The following is a 19,146-nucleotide window of genomic DNA, read 5'->3' as shown; positions in this document are numbered from 1 at the left end:
TCTGTCAGGGGGAGTATTTCTTCGTCTCTAAAAAGGGGGAGAAATTTCTTTCTAAAAAGAGAACACTCATTTAGGGGGAGTTTTCATATGTTTTTCTTCAAGAGTTTCAATTCCTTGAGGGCAAGTTTTATTTACTTCCTACACGCTTTTAATGTCTTCCTTTTCGGTGGTTGATGCCAAAGGGGGAGAATTTTAGGGACCAAAGCAATGAAAAATGTATCAAACACCAAACACCACCAATTTAAATTTAAAATTTTCAAATTTTGCAAGTGCCTTGTCAAGTGGTTTTGGTTATTTGGTCCAAAATAGGAAGTAAGTGAATTATGGAGTTAGGGGGAGGCTTAAGTCCATAATATCACATTAAGGGGACAAATCATGCATCCTAGCTAGTAGATTGCATTTTTATATTCAAATACTTGTATTATTTGCTTGCTTTGGTTGTGTTGTCATCAATCACCAAAAAGGGGGAGATTGTAAGGAAAATGGACCCCGGGCCATTTGGCTAAGTAAGTTTTGGTGTTTGATGATTAACACAATCTGTGGACTAACAAGTTTCCTAGTGTTTATGTTTGTAGTTCACAGGATGCAAGAACTACTTGGACTAAGGAATTGAGGAAAGCAACACCTCAAAAGAAGACATTAAGAAGATCAAGAAAAGTCCAAGAAAGGAGGCGTGTGCTGCCTGCGGACTGTCTGTGCGTGGAGCACCGGACTGTCCGGTGGCACACCGGACTGTCCGGTGCCAACACACCAGACTGTCCGGTGCACCTGGGAACTGCAGCCCAACGGCTAGTTCCAGGTGGCACCCGGAACCTGCGGCGCTAACGGTCACCTGCTCTGACAGGAGTCGGACAGGCAACGGCTAGGCGCACCGGACAGGCTACAATGCGCTGTCCGGTGCACCACCGGACTGTCCGGTGCACACCGGACTGTCCGGTGTGCCGCAGAGAGCAGCAGCTTTTCTCCAACGGCTACAATTGTGTTGGGGGCTATAAATACACCCCCAACCGGCCATTCTCATGTGTGGGAGCCCAAGCAACATACCAAGCAATATTGTAGACATCCCCAAGTGCTCTTACACCCAAGTGCTTAATAGAATCACTCGGTGATTAGCGTAGGTGCTTTGCGAAGTGCTTAAGTTAGTTAGACCGCTCTAGCGCTTGCTCTAGGTGAACCCTAGTTAGTTGAGTGAGTTTAGACAAACCACACAACCCCTCTGCTCTTGCGTGAGTCGTTGTAATTGTACCGAGTGGGGCGAGAGTCTTGCGAGACCGTGACAACCGCGTTTGTGTCACGGCCGCCACCGTGTACCGGAGGGAACGAGGCCCGCGGCGTTTCGGCCGGAAGCTCGATAGTGGAGACGGCGGGGAGCGTCCGAGAGGAGCCGTAAGCGGAGCACCACTTGCGCGTGGAGAAGGCTCGTGGCTCTCTACGGAGTTACTCGACCGTGGTGCTTGGCCCTCGCGTGGGCTTCCCTTTGCGTAGGGGCACCAACGAGGATTAGTCGGGACCTTGCGTGGTTCCGGATACCTCGGTAAAAATACCGGCGTCATCCACGAGAGTTTGCTTCTCTACTTAGCTCTTTACATTCCGCATTTATATTAAGCATTTAAGTTTCAATCTTGTAGTCATACTTATTTAGTGTAGATTGAAACTTAGCCTTTGCGGTAGAGATAGCAACACTTAGACAAAACCTAGTTTGCACATTCTAGTATTGATTATTTGCATAGGTTTTGCTCTAGGGATTTAATTGTGGCCTAGTTAAGTAAAAGTTTTAGAAGTCCTAATTCACCCCCCCCCCCTCTTAGGCGTCACCCGTTTCCTACAAGTGGTATCAGAACCTGGTTTGGCTCATTTGAAACGTTTTTAGCTTCACCGCTAAAAGAGTCGACGCTTTTTAGAGGGAGGGATGGATACCCATAGGCCACCACACTTCGACGGCACTAACTTCCCATATTATAGTGCTAGAATGGCTTGCTACCTAGAGGCCGTTGATCTAGGTGTTTGGAGAGTCACTCGTGACGGGATGAAACCCCTCAAGAATCCCGAGAAACCAACCACGAGTGAGGAAAAAGAAATTCACTTAAATGCTAGAGCCAAAAATTGCTTGTATGAATCTCTTAGCATGGATATTTTTAATCAAGTATTTACCTTGAAAACTGCTAATGAGATTTGGCTAAAATTGCATGAGCTCCATGACGGCACATCCAATGTCCGTGAGCAAAAACATTGCCTAGTCTTAAATGAGTATAATTCTTTTGCTATGAAAGATGATGAGCTTGTTAGAGACATGTATTCTCGGTTGAATCTAGTTATCAATGAGCTCAATTCTATTGGCATTAATAAGCTAGGTGATGCGGACATTGTGAGGAAGATTATCTCCCTATTACCACAACGAAGATATGGGAGCATCATCACTATCCTTCACAACATGGAGGACTTGAGTAACATGACCCCAACCATTGTAATTGGAAAAATCGCGGCTTTTGAGATGTCGCGAAAAATGTGTCGGGGAGAGGAGCCAACTTCCTCAAGGCCATATGCTTTTGCATGTGATGAAAGGAAGGGAAAAAAGAAGGCTCCCACTCCAAGTTCCTCAAGTGAAGAAGAGGAAGAAGAAGAAATTGATGATGATGAAGATAATCAACCATGCACATCATCCTCCGAGGACGAAGAAACAATCCGACGCGTCGGAAAGGTAATGGGGATGATCCGCAAGATTAATCTAATGGGTGTGCCCCTGCAGGTCGAAGATCTTCTCTTTAACATTGACAGGAAAAAGCAAAGGAAGAAAGGATGCTTCGCATGTGGGGAGAAGGGCCACTTCAGGGACAACTGTCCAACTATGGCCGAACCCAAAAAGGAGAGGAGCAAAGGCAAGGCGCTAACAAGTGTTAGAACTTGGGATGACTCTTCAAGTGAAGATGAACCTCCAAGGACGCGCAGCCACCGGTCCTCATCACGCTCATCACGGTCATCACACAAATGCCTTATGGCAAGAGGTAACAAAAGTATTCCATCCTCTAGTGATGAAAGTAGTAGTGATGATGAAGGTGAGGGAAAGCCCTCTCTAGATGAGCTTGCGGAAGCCGTAGAATTTTTCCAGGATGTTTGCACTAAGCAAAAAGCTCAACTTAAAACTTTGAAAAATAAGTTGATTAGCTCTCAAAATGATTACAAAGGTTTGCTAGAAAAATTTGAAACTTTTGCAAACTTAAATAGTGAGCTATCAACTAAAATTGAGCTATTAGAATCTAGTGCTCCATCCACTGCTACCGATGATAGCCTTATTAAAAAGAATGAAAAACTTAAGGCTAAGTTAGCTAGCTCCCAAGAAGCTATTGAAAATTTGCTAGAGAAAATGGAAATTCTTAGCATACACAACAATGAGCTAACTACTAAGCTAGAAAACATTGGTAGCACCCCAGCAGCATCTTTAGTTAAAATACCTGAAATAATTAAGAAAGATGTCTCTACTTCCTGCTTTGATTTAATTGATGATTCTAACCCCTGCAACCAAGTCGTTGTTGAGAATATTATTGTAGAGACATGTTCGGATGAGGTTGCAAAGGAAAATGAACAATTAAAGCAAGAAGTGGCTCGCCTTGGCAAGGCTTTGTATGACAAGAAAGGCAAAGCCAAACAAATCCAACCTCCACAGGATAACACCACTGCGGGAGTGAACAAGCCTATGGAGGGAGAAACTGTGATTTGTAGGCTATGCCACAAGGAAGGCCACAAGTCTTTCCAATGCAAGGCGATGACCGGGGATAAACAAAGGCAAAAGCTCAAGCAAAAGCCATCAAGCAAAATCTCCAACACCTACATCAAAAAGGTGAACAAAAAGGATGCTACACCATATTTGATCAAGAAGAAAAAGAACGGAAAGGTGATAGCAATCAAGGCAAACAAGCAAGCCAACAAAGGAAAGTGGGCCAAACGCATCTGGGTGCCAAAGGAGATAATTTCAACCATGAAAAGCACCAAGAAGGTTTGGATCCCGAAAGGGAAGTGAGTGGACCGAAGGTTGTCGGGAAATTTGGAGACTTGGCAAAATTGGGATGTATATCATGGGATACATCATATTGGATCAAGTTTATTGCCAAGTGGGTTAGTGAAAACTTTGGACCCAAATTTCCCACCCATGACTAAGGTAACTAGTTTCATTGTATTTCTCGTTTTTAGATATGCGTATCTATTTATCTTTTATCTAGTTTACCTTTCTTGCCTAGTATTACATTTGTTATGTACTTTTGTTCAAATTCATGCATACTAGGTAAATCATATGGTAGGATTGCTTGCTTTCAATTTATATCCTAAGCAAACCTACACGGCTTAAAAACGTTTATTTAAGCACGGCACATAGCTTCTACGTCACTTCATAGTAAATGATACATCATTTGATAATTATGAATTCTAGTAGTGGTAAAACACTCATATCCTACATTTGGTATCATTTAACTTATATGTGCCAAAGCTCGGTTTATGGATAACCTACCCCTCTTGATATCAAATCAAAGTGCATGTCTCCTACAAGTATTCAGAAACTTGTATGCACATCTTTTGGGGGAGATTACTCTATAATCTAAGACTTTGAGACTAACACTCCTTTCAAGTCTATTTTCTTGTGACAGTCTCATTGTAAGGAAAATGAAGTCCCCGGAGAAAGACAACAATCTTCCACTGCATATCTCCAAGAACTGTAATTTTACATCATTTACACGTCTTCTCCGACATTTGGTTAGACTACGGTTTCATATCCTATACTTCCTTGTTGCTAAATGCATAAGTGGTTCAATCATATTTTGTTACCTATGCATAAGGGAAGTCAGTCTATTCAAATCATGACTTGCACCTCTAATTTTCACATGCTTTTTCCTAAGTAGATGATCTCTGTCAGGGGGAGTATTTCTTCGTCTCTAAAAAGGGGGAGAAATTTCTTTCTAAAAAGAGAACACTCATTTAGGGGGAGTTTTCATATGTTTTTCTTCAAGAGTTTCAATTCCTTGAGGGCAAGTTTTATTTACTTCCTACACGCTTTTAATGTCTTCCTTTTCGGTGGTTGATGCCAAAGGGGGAGAATTTTAGGGACCAAAGCAATGAAAAATGTATCAAACACCAAACACCACCAATTTAAATTTAAAATTTTCAAATTTTGCAAGTGCCTTGTCAAGTGGTTTTGGTTATTTGGTCCAAAATAGGAAGTAAGTGAATTATGGAGTTAGGGGGAGGCTTAAGTCCATAATATCACATTAAGGGGACAAATCATGCATCCTAGCTAGTAGATTGCATTTTTATATTCAAATACTTGTATTATTTGCTTGCTTTGGTTGTGTTGTCATCAATCACCAAAAAGGGGGAGATTGTAAGGAAAATGGACCCCGGGCCATTTGGCTAAGTAAGTTTTGGTGTTTGATGATTAACACAATCTGTGGACTAACAAGTTTCCTAGTGTTTATGTTTGTAGTTCACAGGATGCAAGAACTACTTGGACTAAGGAATTGAGGAAAGCAACACCTCAAAAGAAGACATTAAGAAGATCAAGAAAAGTCCAAGAAAGGAGGCGTGTGCTGCCTGCGGACTGTCTGTGCGTGGAGCACCGGACTGTCCGGTGGCACACCGGACTGTCCGGTGCCCACACACCAGACTGTCCGGTGCACCTGGGAACTGCAGCCCAACGGCTAGTTCCAGGTGGCACCCAGAACCTGCGGCGCTAACGGTCACCTGCTCTGACAGGAGTCGGACAGGCAACGGCTAGGCGCACCGGACAGGCTACAGTGCGCTGTCCGGTGCACCACCGGACTGTCCGGTGCACACCGGACTGTCCGGTGTGCCGCAGAGAGCAGCAGCTTTTCTCCAACGGCTACAATTGTGTTGGGGGCTATAAATACACCCCCAACCGGCCATTCTCATGTGTGGGAGCCCAAGCAACATACCAAGCAATATTGTAGACATCCCCAAGTGCTCTTACACCCAAGTGCTTAATAGAATCACTCGGTGATTAGCGTAGGTGCTTTGCGAAGTGCTTAAGTTAGTTAGACCGCTCTAGCGCTTGCTCTAGGTGAACCCTAGTTAGTTGAGTGAGTTTAGACAAACCACACAACCCCTCGGCTCTTGCGTGAGTCGTTGTAATTGTACCGAGTGGGGCGAGAGTCTTGCGAGACCGTGACAACCGCGTTTGTGTCACGGCCGCCACCGTGTACCGGAGGGAACGAGGCCCGCGGCGTTTCGGCCAGAAGCTCGATAGTGGAGACGGCGGGGAGCGTCCGAGAGGAGCCGTAAGCGGAGCACCACTTGCGCGTGGAGAAGGCCCGTGGCTCTCTACGGAGTTACTCGACCGTGGTGCTTGGCCCTCGCGTGGGCTTCCCTTTGCGTAGGGGCACCAACGAGGATTAGTCGGGACCTTGCGTGGTTCCGGATACCTCGGTAAAAATACCGGCGTCATCCACGAGAGTTTGCTTCTCTACTTAGCTCTTTACATTCCGCATTTATATTAAGCATTTAAGTTTCAATCTTGTAGTCATACTTATTTAGTGTAGATTGAAACTTAGCCTTTGCGGTAGAGATAGCAACACTTAGACAAAACCTAGTTTGCACATTCTAGTATTGATTATTTGCATAGGTTTTGCTCTAGGGATTTAATTGTGGCCTAGTTAAGTAAAAGTTTTAGAAGTCCTAATTCACCCCCCCCTCTTAGGCGTCACCCGTTTCCTACATGTGCGTTGCTAGTTTCTCCCTTACTCCGTATTTCTTTGTGAATCTTAAGTGTAAGGGCGAGAGGCTCCAAGTTGTGGAGATTCCTCGCAAACGGGATATTGAAAGGCAAAGCAAAACACCGTGGTATTCAAGTTGGTCTTTGGACCGCTTGAGAGGGGTTGATTGCAACCCTCGTCCATTGGGATGCCACAACGTGGAGTAGGCAAGCGTTGGTCTTGGCCGAACCACGGGATAAACCACTGTGTCATCTCTGTGTTTGATCTCTTGTGGTATTGTGTTTTGTTGAGACTCCTTTCTAGCCACTTGGCAATTATTGTGCTAACACTTAACAAGTTTTTGTGGCTATAAGGTTAAGTTTTCACAGGATCACCTATTCACCCCCCCTCTAGGTGCTCTCAGGACCGAGGCTTCCCGCATGAATCGGGAAGTCACGGCGCGATGTTCCGAGGGGTACCCCTGCCTTCGGGAGGCAGAGCTTTTGGCCCGTCGGACCGCGGCATCCTCTAGGAGATTCTTGAGCTCTCCCTGGATACGCCGCCCCTCGGTGGTTGATGGCTCCGGCATCGCGCGGAGAAGTATTGCCGCTGCAGCCAAGTTCTGGCCGACCCCACTGGAAACCGGCGGCGGCCTTACCCTGACATCGTCGGCGATGCGGTGCTGGATGCCTTGGGGTAGGTGACGCACTTCTCCGGCCGGAGGTTGGCCCGCCCATTCCTGCCCGATGTCCCGGCGGATTGGCTCAAGTGTTCCTGCTCCCTCGTTGAGCCTGGCCTGCATCTCGCGGATTTGCTCGAGCTGTGGGTCATGACCCCCCGCCGGGACGGGGACCACAGCTAGCTCCCGAAGGATGTCAACGCGAGGCACATGCCTAGGGGGATCACCGTTCTCCGGCATACCAAGATGGTTGCCTTCGCCGGGACCCCCTAGATCAACATGGAAACATTCACGACTTGGGCCGCAGTCCTCGTCGCCGAGGCTGCGGCTACCGTCGGAATAGTCGGAAAGGCAGTAGTCGCATGCGGTCATGAAGTCCCGCATGGCACTGGGGTTACCAAGTCCGAAGAAATCCCAACAGAAGTCGGGCTCGTCATCTTCCTCGGAACCCGAGGGCCCGTAGGTCGAGACGGCCGTCAGCCGGTCCCAGGGTGACCGCATACGATACCCCAGAGGGTTTGGACTCGCCTCTATGAGAGCGTCCACCGAAGCGAAGTCGCTTGGTGGGTCGAGGCCGAATCCAAAAGGCACGAGATGGGAATCGGTCGGTACCTCTTGGTCGACGGGCGGTGACGAAGTCACGTCAGGGGCAGACTACACTGTCGTCTCAGGTACGAGGGTGACGCCTAGCAAGTCCTTCGTGAGCGTGCTGGCGTCGTCCGTTTGCTTGGGGTTGGCGTGTTGCGGGGAGACGGCGCTCGTTTTTGTCTCAGACGCAAGGTCGATGCCCGACGTGCCCCCCGTTGGGGCGCCGGCGTCGTCGACTCACTCGACAGCCGACGAGGTGCCGCCTCCTGCTTGGCCTCGGTTGCCCCGCCTCCTCCTCCGTCGGCGGGGGAGGGGACGGGACAAGCCCGAATGTTGTTCTTCCACCACGTGGGGAAGACATCGTCGATTCTGCCGCCGGCGGGCAGGTTGTCGGCCGCCATTGTCGCTGTCGCGCGGCGGGGGAAGGAGTATCATGTCGTAGCTGCCGTCGAGGGACATGAACTCAAGACTCCCGAAACGGAGCACCGTCCTGGGCTGGAAAGGTTGCTGGAGACTGCCCATCTGGAGCTTGACGGGAAGCTGTTCGTCAACACGCAGCAGGCCCCTACCTGGCGCGCCAACTGTCGGCGTTTCGAACCCGGGGGGTCCATAGATCGACGAGTAAATTGTCGTCGCGTGCCCCAGCCCAGATGGGTCGGCGCGAGACGGAGCGCGAAGGGGGGAAGAAGCCGGAGGGAGACCAGCGTAAAAGGGGAAACTCGCGGCCTTCGTGTTTATCCCGCGCCCAGGTCGGGTGCGCTTGCAGTAGAGGGTTACAAGCGTCCACGCGGGAGGGAGCGAGCGGCTTACGCGAGCGCCGTCCCGTCCTTCCCCGCGCGGCCAACCCTCTGTAAGAGGGCCCTGGACCTTCCTTTTATAGGCATAAGGAGAGGATCCAGGAGTACAATGGGGGTGTAGCAGTGTGCTAACGTGTCTAGCGGAGGAGAGCTAGTGCCCTAAGTACATGCCATCGTGGCAGCCGGAGAGGTTTTGGCACCCGGTTCGTGTGGTGTCGTGGTCGTCGGAGGAGCGCTGGAGCCTGGCGGAAGGACAGCTGTCGGGGCTGTCGAGTCCTTGCTGACGTCCCCTTGCTTCCGTAAGGGGGCTGAGAGCCGCCGTCGTCATAGAGCATGCGGGGCGCCATCATTACTTGTTTACCGGGGCGAGCCAGATGGGACGCCGGTCTTGTTCCCTGTAGCCTGAGTTAGCTTGGGGTAGGGTAATGATGGCGCCTCTTGTGACGTGGTCGGTCCGAGCCCTGGGTTGGGCAAGGTGGAGGCTCCTCCGAGGTCGAGGTCGAGTCTGTCTTCCAAGGCCGAGGTCGAGTCCGAGCCCCAGGGTCGGGCGAGGCGGAGACCGTCGGCTGAGGCCAGGGCTGAGTCCGAGCCCTGGGGTCGGGCGAAGCGGAGTTCGTCGTCTTCCAGGGCTGAGCTCGAGTCCGAGCCCTGGGGTCGGGCGAAGCGAAGTTCGTCGTCTTCCGAGGCTGAGCCCGAGTCCGAGCCCTGGGGTCGGGCGAAGCGGAGTTCGTCGTCTTCCGGGGCTGAGCCCGAGTCCGAGCCCTAGGTCGGGCGAAGCGGAGTTCGTCGTCTTCCGGGGCTGAGCCCAAATCCGAGCCCTGGGTCGGGCGAGGCGGAGTTCGTCGTCTTCCGGGGCTGAGCCCGAGTCCGAGCCCTGGGTTCGGGCGAGCGGAGTTCATCATCTTCCGGGGCTGAGCCCGAGTCCGAGCCCTGGGGTCGGGCGATGCGGAGTTCGTCGTCTTCCGGGGCTGAGCCCGAGTCCGAGCCCTGGGTCGGGCGAGGCGGAGCTTCCTATGGCGCTCGAGGTCGGACTTGGCTGCTGTCAGCCGTACTCTGCCGAGTGGCGCAGCAGTCAGAGCGGCGCACGCGACGCTGTCCTTTTGTCAGGCCGGTCAGAGGAGCGGCGAAGTGACTGCGGTCACTTCGGCTCTGTTGACTGAAGGGCGCGCGTCAGGATAAAGGTGTCAGGCCACCTTTGCATTAAATGCTCCTGCGATTTGGTCGGTCGGTGCGGCGATCGGGCCAAGGTTGCTTCTTGGCGAAGACTGGGCCTCGGGCGAGCCGAAGGTGTGTCCGTTGCTTGAGGGGGCCCTCGGGCGAGACGTGAATCCTCCGTGGTCGGTCGCCCTTGCCCGAGGCTGGGCTCGGGCGAGGCGAGATCGTGTCCCTTGAGTGGACCGAGCCTTGACTTAATCGCACCCATCAGGCCTTTGCAGCTTTGTGCTGATGGGGGTTACCAGCTGAGATTAGGAGTCTTGGGGGTACCCCTAATTATGGTCCCCAACATCTAGTGATAGTGACAGGGATAATGACAAGAAGGGAAGGAAGAAAGAAAAGAAGAAGTACTACAAGAAGGGCGGCGATGCCCACGTGTGTCGGGAATGGGACTCCGACATGAGCTCCACCGACTCCTCCTCCGACGAGTATGCCGCAAACATCACCGTCAACAAAGGTCTTCTCTTCCCCAACGTCGGCCACAAGTGCCTCATGGCAAAGGACGGCAAAAAGAAGAAGGTAAAATCTAGATCCTCCACAAAATATACAACATCTATTGATGAGGGTAGCTCTAGTGAAGATGAGGATAATTTGCTCACCCTTTTTGCCAACCTTAACAAGCAATACAAAGAAAAATTTAATGAATTGATAGGTGCTATTCATGAGAAGGATGAACTCTTGGATAGCCAAGAGGAATTCCTTATTAAGGAAAACAAAAAGCATGTTAAAGTTAAAAATGCTTATGCTCAGGAGATAGAAAAATGTGAAAACTTGACTAGAGAGCTTAGCACTTGCCATGAATCAATTTCCAACCTTAGAACTGAGAGTGCTAATTTGTTTGCTAAAGTTGAGAAATTAAATGCTTGTAATGATTCAATTGTCAATCTTAGAAATGAAAATGCTAGTTTAATTGCTAAGATTAATAAATTGATTGAATCAATTTCTAGCCTTAAAACTGAAAATGCTAGTTTAATTTCCAAGGCTAGAGATTTAAATGTTTGCAATGATTCTATTTCCTATCTTATAAATGAAAATGTCATGCTAAAATCTAAGATAGATGAATTAAATGTTTGCAAACCCTCTACATCTAGTGTTGAGCATGTTACTATTTGTACTAGATGTAGAGATGTTAACATTGATGCTATTCATGATCACCTTGCTTTAATTAAACAACAAAATGATCACATAGCTCAATTAACTAGTAAAATCAATGAGCATTAGATAGAAAATGAAAATTTTAAATTTGCTAGGAGCATGTTCTATAGTGGGAGACGCCCTGGTATTAAGGATGGCATTGGTTTCCAACAGGGAAGCAGTGTCAAACTTAATGCCCCCAAAAGATTGTCTAATTTTGTTAAGGGCAAGGCTCCCATGGCTCAGGATAACGAGGGTTACATTTTATATCCTACTGGTTATCCTGAGCACAAGATTAGGAGAATTCATGCTAGGAAGTCTCATTCAGTTTCCCATCATGCTTTTCTGTATAAAAATGAGGCTTCTAGCTCTAGGCAATCAACCCATGTTGAATTGCCTAAAAAGAAAACTCCTACTGCATCAAATGAACCTAATGTTTCATTCAAAACTTTTGATGCATCTTATGTTTTAACTAACAAATCAGGCAAAATAGTTGCCAAATATGTTGGGGGCAAACACTAGGGGTCAAAGACTTGTGTTTGGGTACCCAAGGTGCTTGTTTCTAACGTGAAAGGACCCTAAGACTGTTTGGGTACCTAAGAACAAGGCCTAAATTGTTTTGCAGGTTTATGCATCCGGGGGCTCAAGTTGGGTTATTGATAGCGAATGCACAAACCACATGACAGGGGAGAAAAGGATGTTCTCCTCCTACAAGAAAAACGAAGATCCCCAACGAGCTATCACATTCGGGGATGGAAATCAAGGTTTGGTCAAAGGACTTGGTAAATTTGCTATATCATCTGACCATTCCATTTCAAAAGTTTTTCTTGTAGATTCTTTAGATTACAATTTGCTCTCTGTTTCTCAATTATGTAAAATGGGCTACAACTGTCTTTTTACGGATATAGGTGTTACTGTCTTTAGAAGAAGTGATGATTCAGTAGCATTTAAGAGAGGGTCAGCTATACTTAGTTGACTTTAATAGAGCTGAACTCGATACTTGCTTAATTGCTAAGACTAATATGGGTTAGCTCTGGCATCGCCGACTATCCCATGTTGGGATGAAGAATCTTCGCAGGCTTCTAAAGGGAGAGCACATTTTGGGACTAACCAATGTTCAAAATTGTTCATTTTGAGAAAGACAGGGTTTGTAGCGCATGTCAAGCAGGAAAGCAAGTTGGCTCCCATCATCCACACAAGAACATCATGACAACGGACAGGCCACTGGAGTTACTCCACATGGATTTATTTGGCCCGATAGCTTATATAAGCATCGGCGGGAGTAAATACTGTCTAGTAATTGTGGATGATTATTCTTGCTTCCCTTGGGTATTCTTTTTGCAGGAAAATCTCAAACCCAAGAAACTTTAAAGGGATTCTTGAGACGGGCTCAAAATGAGTTCGGATTGAGAATCAAGAAGATAAGAAGCGATAACGGGACGGAGTTCAAGAACTCACAAATAGAAGGTTTTCTTGAGGAGGAGGGCATCAAGCATGAGTTCTCTTCTCCCTACACACCTCAACAAAATGGTGTAGTGGAGAGGAAGAATAGAACTCTACTGGACATGGCGAGGACCATGCTTGCTGAGTATTAGACTCTGGACCGGTTTTGGGCTGAGGCGGTTAACACCGCCTGCTACTCCATCAACCGGCTCTACCTCCACCGAATCCTCAAGAAGACATCATACAAACTCCTTACCGGTAAAAAGCCCAATGTTTCATATTTTAGAGTCTTTGGTAGCAAATGTTTTATTCTTGTCAAAAGAGGTAGAAAATCTAAATTTGCTCCTAAGGCTGTAGAAGGCTTTTTACTTGGTTATGACTCAAACACAAGGGCATATAGAGTCTTCAACAAATCCACTGGATTAGTTGAGGTTTCTTGTGACATTGTGTTTGATGAGACTAATGGCTCCCAAGTGGATCAAGTTGATCTTGATGAATTAGATGATGAAGAGGCTCCGTGCGTCGCACTAAGGAACATGTCCATTGGGGATGTGTGTCCTAAGGAATCCGAAGAGCCTCCACAAGCACAAGATCAATCGTCATCTTCCAATCAAGCATCTCCACCTACTCAAGATGAGGAACAAGCTCAAGATGATGATGAAGATCAAGAGGATGAGCCACCTCAAGAGGAGGACAATGATCAAGGGGGAGATCAAGTCAATAAGGACAAGGAAGATGATCAAGAAGTATAGGGTCAAAGACCGCCACACCCAAAAGTCCACCAAGCAATTCAACGAGATCACCCCGTCAACTCCATCCTAGGTGACATTCATAAGGGGGTAACCACTAGATCTCGAGTTGCACATTTATGTGAACATTACTCTTTTGTGTCCTCTATTGAGCCATATAGGGTGGAGGATGCACTAAGAGATTCGGATTAGGTGCTGGCAATGCAACAGGAGCTCAACAACTTCACGAGGAATAAGGTATGGCATTTAGTTCCACGTCCTAACCAAAATGTTGTAGGAACCAAATGGGTATTTCGCAACAAGCAAGATGAGCATGGTGTGGTGACAAGGAACAAAGCCCGACTTGTGGCCAAGGGATATTCACAAGTTGAAGGTTTGGATTTTCGTGAAACCTATGCACCCGTAGCTAGGCTTGAGTCAATTCGCATATTACTTGCCTATGCTACTTACCATGGCTTTAAGCTTTATCAAATGGACGTGAAAAGTGCCTTCCTTAATGGACCAATCAAGGAAAAGGTCTATATTGGGCAACCTTCCAGCTTTGAAGATAGTGAGTACCCTAACCATGTGTATAAACTCCCAAAGGCGTTTATGGGCTCAAGCAAGCCCCAAGAGCATGGTATGAATGCCTAAGAGATTTTCTTATCACTAATGGCTTCAAAGTCGAAAAAGCCGATCCTACTCTCTTTACTAAAACCATTGCAGAAGATTTGTTTGTATGCCAAATTTATGTTGATGATATCATATTTGGGTCTACTAACAAATCAACTTGTGAAGAGTTTAGTAGGATCATGATTCAAAAATTCGAGATGTCTATGATGGGGGAGTTGAAGTATTTCCTAGGATTTCAAGTCAAGCAACTCCAAGAGGGCACCTTCATCAGCCAAACAAAGTACATTTAAGATATACTTACCAAGTTTGGAATGAAGGATGCCAAGCTCATCAAGACACCCATGGGAACAAATGGGCATCTAGACCTCGACACGGGAAGTAAATCCGTAGATCAAAAGGTATACCGGTCGATGATAGGATCTTTACTCTATTTATGTGCATCTCGACCGGATATTATGCTTTCCGTATGCATGTGTGCAAGGTTCCAAGCTGATCCTAAGGAAGTTCACCTTAGGGCCGTGAAGAGAATCATGAGGTACTTAGTTTATACACCTATGTTTGGTCTTTCGTACCCCAAGGGATCCACTTTTGATTTAGTAGGTTATTCCGATGCTGATTGGGCAGGGTGTAAGATTGATAGGAAGAGCACATCAGGGACTTGTCAGTTTCTGGGGAGATCCCTGGTGTCTTGGGCTTCAAAGAAACAAAACTCAGTAGCTCTTTCTACCGCCGAAGCTGAGTATATTGTCGCAGGTCATTGTTGTGTGCAATTACTTTGGATGAGGCAAACCCTCAGAGACTATGGCTACAAATTGAGCAAAGTCCCTCTCCTATGTCACAATGAGAGTGCAATCCGCATGGCGAATAATCCCATTGAACACAGCCGCACTAAGCACATAGACATTCGGTATCACTTTTTGAGGGATCACCAACAAAGGGGGGATATCGAGATCGCTTATGTTAGCACCAAAGAACAATTAGCCGATATCTTTACCAAACCATTAGATGAGAAAACCTTTACCAAACTTAGGAATGAGCTAAATATTCTTGATTCTCGGAACTTTGATTGACACTTTGCACACACAGCTCATTTATATACATTTGATCATATCTCTTTTATGTCTACGACTAATGTGTTTTCAAGTATATTTCTATGTTAAGTCGTAGATTGATAGGGAAATGGAGTCTTCGGCGAAGACAAGGCTTCCGCTCCACTCTATCGGTATTGAAAGGGAATTAGGCTTACACCTAGTTCCTAAATAATTTTGGTGGTTGAATTGCCCAACACAAATCTTTGGACTAACTAGTTTGCCCAAGTGTATAGATTATACAGGTGTAAAAGGTTCACACTCAGCCAATAAAAAGACCAAGTTTTGGATTCAATAAAGGAGCAAAGGGGCAACCGAAGGCACCCCTGGTCTGGCGCACCGGACTGTCCGGTGTGCCACCGGACAGTGAACAGTACCTGTCCGGTGCACCAGGGGACTCAGACTCAAACTCGCCACCTTCGGGAATTTCCAGGGCGACTCGGCTATAATTCACCGGACTGTCCGGTGTACACCGGACAGTGTCCGGTGCGCCAAGGGAGGTCGGCCTCAGGAACTCGCCAGCTTCGGGAAACTCCAACGGCTAGTCCGCTAAAATTCACCGGACTGTCCGGTGTGCACTGGACTGTCCGGTGCGCCTCCGAAGCAACGGTCATCTCCGCGCCAACGGCTCTCTGCCGCGCATTTAATGCGCCCTCTGCGCGCGCAGAAGTCAGAATCGCCCATGCTGGCACACCGGACATCAAACAGTACCTGTCCGGTGTGCACCGGACACCCAGGCGGGCCCACAAGTCAGAAGCTCCAACGGTCAGAATCCAACGGCAGTGATGACGTGGCAGGGGGCACCGGACTGTCCGGTGTGCACCGGACTGTCCGGTGCGCCATCGAACAGACAGCTCCACCAACGGCCACATTTGGTGGTTGGGGCTATAAATACCCCAACCACCCCACCATTCATTGCATCCAAGTTTTCCACTTCTCAACTACTACAAGAGCTCTAGCATTCAATTCTAGACACACTAAAGAGATCAAATCCTCTCCAATTCCACACAAAGCTCTAGTGACTAGTGAGAGTGATTTGCCGTGTTCATTTGAGCTCTTGCGCTTGGATTGCTTCTTTTCTTTCTCACTTGTTCTTAAGATCACAACTCCATTGTAATCAAGGCAAGAGGCACCAATTGTGTGGTGGCCCTTGCGGGGAAGTTTTGTTCCCGGCTGTGATTTGAGAAGAGAAACTCACTCGGTCCGAGTGACCGTTTGAGAGAGGGAAGGGTTGAAAGAGACCCGGCCTTTGTGGCCTCCTCAACGGGGAGTAGGTTTGCAAGAACCGAACCTCGGTAAAACAAATCTCCGTGTCTCACTTGCTTATTCGCTTGGGATTTGTTTTGCGCCCTCTCTCTCGGACTCGTTTATATTTCTAACGCTAACCCGGCTTGTAGTTGTGTTTATATTTGTAAATTTCAGTTTCGCCCTATTCACCCCCCCCCCCTCTAGGCGACTATCAATTGGTATCAGAGCCCGGTGCTTCATTAGAGCCTAACCGCTCGAAGTGATGTCGGGAGATCACACCAAGAAGGAGATGGAGACCGGCGAAAAGCCCACTACAAGCCACGGGAGCACTTCATCGGAAGAGTCCCACATCAAGAGGAAGGAGAAAAAGAAGGACTCCTCCAAACGGAAGGAGAAAAAGCCTTCCTCCTCTCACCACAAAGAGAAGAAGGAAAAATCTTCTTCTCACAAGCCGCATCGGAGAGGAGACAAGCACAAAAGGATGAGGAAGGTGGTCTACTACGAAACCGACACTTCATCAACATCGACCTCCGACTCCGATGCGCCCTCCGTCACTTCTAAGCGCCAAGAGCGCAAGAAGTATAGTAAGATCCCCCTACGCTACCCTCGCATTTCCAAACATACACCTTTACTTTCCGTCCCATTAGGCAAACCACCAACTTTTGATGGTGAAGATTACGCTAGGTGGAGCGATTTAATGCGATTTCATCTAACCTCGCTCCACAAAAGCATATGGGATGTTGTTGAGTTTGGTGCACAGGTACCATCCGTAGGGGATGAGGACTATGATGAGGATGAGGTGGCCCAAATCGAGCACTTCAACTCTCAAGCAACAACAATACTCCTCGCCTCTCTAAGTAGAGAGGAGTATAACAAAGTACAAGGGTTGAAGAGCGCCAAGGAGATTTGGGATTTACTCAAGACCGCGCATGAAGGTGATGAGCTCACCAAGATCACCAAGCGGGAAACGATTGAGGGGGAGCTCGGTCGGTTCCGGCTTCGCAAAGGGGAGGAGCCACAACACATGTACAATCGGCTCAAGACCTTGGTGAACCAAGCGCGCAACCTCGGGAGCGTAAAGTGGGATGACCACGAGGTGGTTAAGGTTATTCTAAGATCACTTATTTTCCTTAACCCTACTCAAGTTCAATTAATTCGTGGCAATCCTAGATATACTAAAATGACCCCCGAGGAAGTTATCGGAAATTTTGTAAGTTTTGAGTGCATGATCGAAGGCTCGAGGAAGATCAACGAGCTTGATGATGCCACCACATCCGAAGCTCAACCCGTTGCATTCAAGGCAACGGAGGAGAAGAAGGAGGAGTCTACACCAAGTCGACAACCCATAGACGCCTCCAAGCTCGACAATGAGGAAATGGCGCTCGTCATCAAGAGCTTCCGTCAAATCCTCAAGCAAAGGAGGGGGAAAGACTACAAGTCCCGCTCCAAGAAGGTTTGCTACAAATGTGGTAAGCCCGCTCATTTTATTGCTAAATGTCCTATATCTAGTGACAGTGACCGAGGCGACGACAAGAAAGGGAGAAGAAAGGAGAAGAAGAGGTACTACAAGAAGAAGGGCGGCAATGCCCATGTTTGTCGGGAATGGGATTCCGACGAAAGCTCAAGCGACTCCTCTGATGACGAGGACGCCGCCAACATCGCCGTCACCAAGGGACTTCTCTTCCCAAACGTCGGCCACAAGTGCCTCATGGCAAAGGACGGCAAAAAGAAAAAGGTTAAATCTAACTCCTCCACTAAATATGAATCTTCTAGTGATGATAATGCTAGTAATGAGGAGGATAGTTTGCGTTCCCTTTTTGCCAACCTTAACATAGCTCAAAAGGAAAAATTAAATGAATTAGTCAGTGCTATTCATGAAAAGGATGATCTTTTGGATTCTCAAGAGGATTGTCTAATTAAAGAAAACAAGAAACATGTTAAGGTTAAAAAGGCTTATGCTCTTGAGATAGAGAAATGTGAAAAATTATCTAGTGAGCTAAGCACTTGCCGTGAGATGATTGACAACCTTAGACATGAAAATGCTAGTTTAAATGCTAAGGTTGATTCACATATTTGTAATGTTTCAATTCCCAATTCTAGAGATAATAATGATGATTTGCTTGCTAGGATTGAAGAATTGAACATTTCTCTTACTAGCCTTAGAAATGAGAATGAAAAATTGCTTGCTAAGGCTAAGGATTTTGATGTTTGCAATACTACCATTTCCGACCTTAGAACTAAGAATGATATCTTGCATGCTAAGGTTGTAGAATTAAAATCTTGCAAACCCTCTACATCTATTGTTGAGCATGTATCTATTTGTACTAGATGTAGAGATGTTGATGTTAATGCTATTCATGATCATATGGCTTTAATTAAACAACAAAATGATCATATAGCAAAACTAGATGCTAAAATTGCCGAGCACAACTTAGAAAATGAGAAATTTAAATTTGCTCGTAGCATGCTTTATAATGGGAGACGCCCGGGCATCAAGGATGGCATTGGCTTCCAAAGGGGAGACAATGTCAAAATTAGTGCCCCTCCTAAAAGATTGTCTAATTTTGTTAAGGGCAAGGCTCCCATGCCTCAGGATAACGAGGGTTACATTTTATACCCTGCCGGTTATCCTGAGAGCAAAATTAGGAGAATTCATTCTAGGAAGTCTCACTCTGGCCCTAATCATGCATTTTTGTATAAGGGTGAGACATCTAGCTCTAGGCAACCAACCCGTGCCAAGTTGCCTAAAAAGAAAACTCCTATTGCATCAAATGATCATGTTATTTCATTTAAAACTTTTGATGCTTCTTATGTGCTTACAAGCAAATCCGGCAAGGTAGTTGCCAAATTTGTTGGGGACAAACACAAGGGCTCCAAGACTTGTGTTTGGGTACCCAAAGT

This window comes from Zea mays, chromosome 5, assembly GCF_902167145.1.
Source record: "Zea mays cultivar B73 chromosome 5, Zm-B73-REFERENCE-NAM-5.0, whole genome shotgun sequence".
NCBI classification, from domain to species: Eukaryota; Viridiplantae; Streptophyta; class Magnoliopsida; order Poales; family Poaceae; genus Zea; species Zea mays.
The sequence above is the reverse complement of the archived record's forward strand: the minus strand, read 5'-3'. Positions refer to the sequence as shown.